Source organism: Oreochromis aureus, linkage group 11 (assembly GCF_013358895.1).
Source record: "Oreochromis aureus strain Israel breed Guangdong linkage group 11, ZZ_aureus, whole genome shotgun sequence".
In the NCBI taxonomy this organism is placed as follows: domain Eukaryota; kingdom Metazoa; phylum Chordata; class Actinopteri; order Cichliformes; family Cichlidae; genus Oreochromis; species Oreochromis aureus.
In genome coordinates, this window is record NC_052952.1 from 21,768,755 (window position 1) to 21,772,920 (window position 4,166).

General features: G+C 38.7%; 1 long non-coding RNA gene across 1 annotated transcript; it reads left to right on the forward strand.

Annotated features, from left to right (window-relative positions):
- Positions 1-510: 510 nt before the first annotated feature.
- LOC120442566 lies at positions 511-3,421 on the forward strand. Its single transcript, XR_005614773.1, has 4 exons — positions 511-560; positions 722-779; positions 2,509-2,620; positions 3,199-3,421. It is a non-coding gene; the product is annotated as an uncharacterized LOC120442566 (long non-coding RNA).
- The last annotated feature ends 745 nt before the right edge of the window (positions 3,422-4,166 follow it).

A 4,166-nucleotide genomic window follows, 5' to 3' on the forward strand; every position in this document is an offset into this window, starting at 1 on the left:
CCAAAATGTATTCTGTAACGTATTCCGTTACGTTACTCAATGAGAGTAACGTATTCTGAATACTTTGGAATACTTAATATATTATCATGCTGTTTACAACTACATGAATGTCCTATTGCTGTGATTTATTACTGTTACCTATGGAAGAAATATAGTATCATCAGAATCCAACTTTTTTTAGACATTGAATTTATAACACTGAATTTTTATCCTCCAAATTTCCCTGCAAAATATTCACCTGCAAAATTCACCTGCAAAAATTCACCTGAAAAATTCACCTGCAAAATTCACCTGCAAAAATTCACCTGCAAAATTCACCTGCAAAATTCACCTGAAAAAATTCACCATCAAATATTCACCTGCAAAAATTCACCTGCAAAAATTCACCTGCAAAATTCGCCTGCAAAATTCAACTGCAAAAGTGTTGAACTTAAATGACCCAAGCCAGAGCAATCAGCACTAGATCGAGTCGAGCGGCTCTCAGCCAATTAAATTACGCTGTTTGATCACATGACACCGTTAGCCAGCAGTGTGTCTCCTGAAAAGAGAGCTGATTAGAGGTGAGTGATTAAGTTTTTTCTCCTAAATAGAGATCATTACAGAAAGCCTAGTCCTACTTAAAATCCCATTCATTTTTCTTTTATTTTATCATCTACTCGAACTGAGGAAAACATTTGACTAACTCAACGAACATTTCGCGCCGCCCCCTGCCTGTCTGCAGAGGCAGTTTTGAATTTAGGAGTGGCAAGATGGCAGCGGCAAACCCTGGCGGTTCTCCGGTAAGTATATTGTGTTTTATCTTCAAGTTTGTCTTTTGAAACGTTAATTTTATTTAAATCCGTTGGTCACGTATAAAGTACACAGACGGGGTCTTTGCTCAACTCGTCTGAGGCGTGTCTCACTAAGCGCTACATGCTAGCATCCTGCTAACCGAGCTAACCTTTACATGCTGTGCTCTACAAAATAGGATACTCGGTACAAAACCATACTCCGCAGATATTGATAGATAGACGAACACTGCAAATATAATGTGGGAAACGAGAACGGCATTTGGTGAAGGGGTAAAATACACCATGAATAAAGCCATAGAGTGAATGGCTGCCATGGTTGCAGAACGGCTTGATTTAATGACAAGAATGGGGAAGAGTGAGGTGAAGTGAACCAAAGCCACAAAACACGGTCAGACAAGGCGGGAATAGGGCAGTGATATGTCCGTCAGTATGAAGTTGGTGTGTGCATTGGTGAACAAAACTCGAGACCGGTAGCAGGAAGATGGGTGACTCGTGTTTCACTGAAATAGTGGTGAATTAAAACATCCTTTGTTGGGGAAATTTAGGTGTAAATGCATCCATACAGGCGAGACAGAGGCAGACCAGGCAGTGAAGAAAACAAGGCAAACATTAGAAATATTAAAACGGAAATATAGGATTAATATAACATACAATTAGGGAAAATTGAAGGAATACAGTGTAAATTATACTGTAAAGTCATTAAAACAGCATAACCTGATTAAAAGAAACATGTAATTGGGTAGGATGGTGATGATGATGATGATGATGATGATGATAATAATAATAATATTAAAAAACATGTACAAGATGGGCATGTATACTTGTACCCAGAATTTAACAACTATAAAGTTGTGGCATGCCAGTACCTTACCCCTTCCATTATATCCACACTTTCAGAAAAGGATATGGTCAATATCTTTACAAATACTATCTAAACTTAAACAGATAGCATAAGTTAAACAGGATATTCCTCTGCATTCTCCTAGAGAGAATACATCAAATTAAACAAATAAGTAGTCTATGGCATTTAAAAGTGGTTACCTACAATTCTGAAATAATAATACTAATTCTTATTGATGATGATATTGTATTTGAAATCCTGGTGTAACACTGAACCCGACCTCATAAAATGATTACCCTTGTAATGTCAGGGAGCTACAACCAAGGAGGAAAATATTACTATCTCACCCCTTGTATCCAATTACATAACAGCACTGCTTGGTAAAGGTGTTGAATTAGCTGGGTCGCTCAGTTTGGGGAAAATTGTGGGTAGCCTGCAAGGGCCTCAACTTCTCCATTCCCACAATGTGCAACAAATGGGCACAGCTGATCTTCAAGAGTGGAACATTGGCCAGTTACTTCCAACTTTAACGTATTTTTGCAAATATATTCTTAAAATTGTCTCTTTACACAGATCATAATGATACAAGATGGCACTTGTGTAATTTCCTACAAATTCAATAAATCTAAATAATTGTTACTATCCTGTTAAATCCTGAAAAATGTTTTAACAGCTGTGTTAAACTTCATACTGACACATGCTGGAAAGTGCATTCATGAGACTTTTTTATGCCTTCTAGAGCAGTAGCAATCAAAGATTTTAAGGATTCTTTTACATTTTTTTAAACACTTTGATTAAGGCATATGTTGTTCTTTATTGTCAGATCTAAGTTTGTTTAAAGCTTGAATGTTTTGGGGTACTTTTCTTTGTTTTCAGGGTTCGTGGCAACCACGGATGGGGAAAATGTGGAGGTTGCACGGCTGATGTTTACTGTTCATGGCACAGGAAGAGGCAGTTTTATTTCAGGAATGAGTGAGCACAATCAAAGGTTTGTTCTCATAAAATACTGTCAACCTCAAATGTTTCTGACATAAGATGGAAGGTGTTGCAGCTTTATTTCCATTATTTAAAAATACATAAACATTTAAAGGGTATAGCTTTATGAAAAAGTTTTATAGTAAAATGTCTTTAGAGAACAGTGCCCTATCCAGCAGGATATATTGTCTGATATGTGTCAGGTGTTTTTGTTGTTGTTGTTGTTTCTTTCAATTTCCATTATTTACCCCTCAAGGAAGAAAATATTGGACAGGTCCTACAAACCCCAAAGAGCCTTCAGGACTCTGCCCTATTTTTAGTTATTCACACACCTTTTCCAGTCTGTTACTTCCTTCCTGAATGTTCATTCTGTGTTAATGGTCTGGTTGTCATCTCATTTGTTGCCACTGATCATTACAACCCTTTTGGCACCTTTTAAGTGATATGCCTGGGTCCTTCCTACATGCCCTGATAATGTATTATTACTGTTGTCATGCACACATTTCATGTAGGGTTAGAAACAAGCAGGAATTTCTCATACACACCAAAGAAAGGCCATACCTAATTAAATATTTTTATATATTATTTCAGAATAGAGCGACTGTGGAGAGACCTCTGGGTGGCCATTACATGCTTTACTACGATGTTCTTCACAACCTTGAGGAAGAAGACCTTCTTGACATTTCAAATGCTGCACACCTCTTTTGCTGCCATTACGTCTTTCTTCCTCGACTGGAGGATGATTTTAATACATTTTGCAGTGGATGGGACAACCATCCACTGCGAACAGAAAACAACATGAGTCCCAACCAGCTGTGGAGTTGGGTCACAGATATCACCCTGTTCCTGTTCCAGAAAACACACAGGTAAAGGTGCACATTTTTAGTACTCATTGATTTTCTTACAGAGAATGTGATGATTTTATGGATAATTAAAGTCAGTCATAAATCCACAAACACAACAAGCTGAAAGTCAGTGATGCTGCTCGGTTTGCAGTCCTGAATATCACGGCACAAGCAGGATTCACTGCACTGTTAATGTTAGCTATGTTATATTGCTGCCTCTGTTCGGTGGTGTCGAGCCAAACGGACTTTAACGTGTGTTTGAACGAGCTGACGGTTCACTCGTTAAGCTGAAAGAAAGATGCTTTAATCACAGGAGTCGCATGTGTCCACTGTAGCATCTGGGAACTCTTCTTGTTTAGCACTCGTAATAACACAAACACTAAATCCTCCTTCTCTTGTGCTGTTTTGTAGCAGTGTATACACCTGAGACTGTCACCTGTCTGTCTGTCCTGCACTCTCTCTCTGTTTCTTTCTCTCTGATTGTGGAATAAAAGTATGAACATGTATTTATAAGTTACACTTGTGTTTGAATCCTGCAGCTTATCACACATTTGATTTCCATGTGTGACGACTGCAAGTGTCCAGAGTGAGGACAAACTGAGGGACCCACTGCTGCACATCACCTGTGAGGCTTTGCACCCCTGATGATCCACCAGGACAAACTCAGCAGTGTGTGAGGAAGAGGAGGAGGAAGAGCCAGCAGCAGCTGACAGA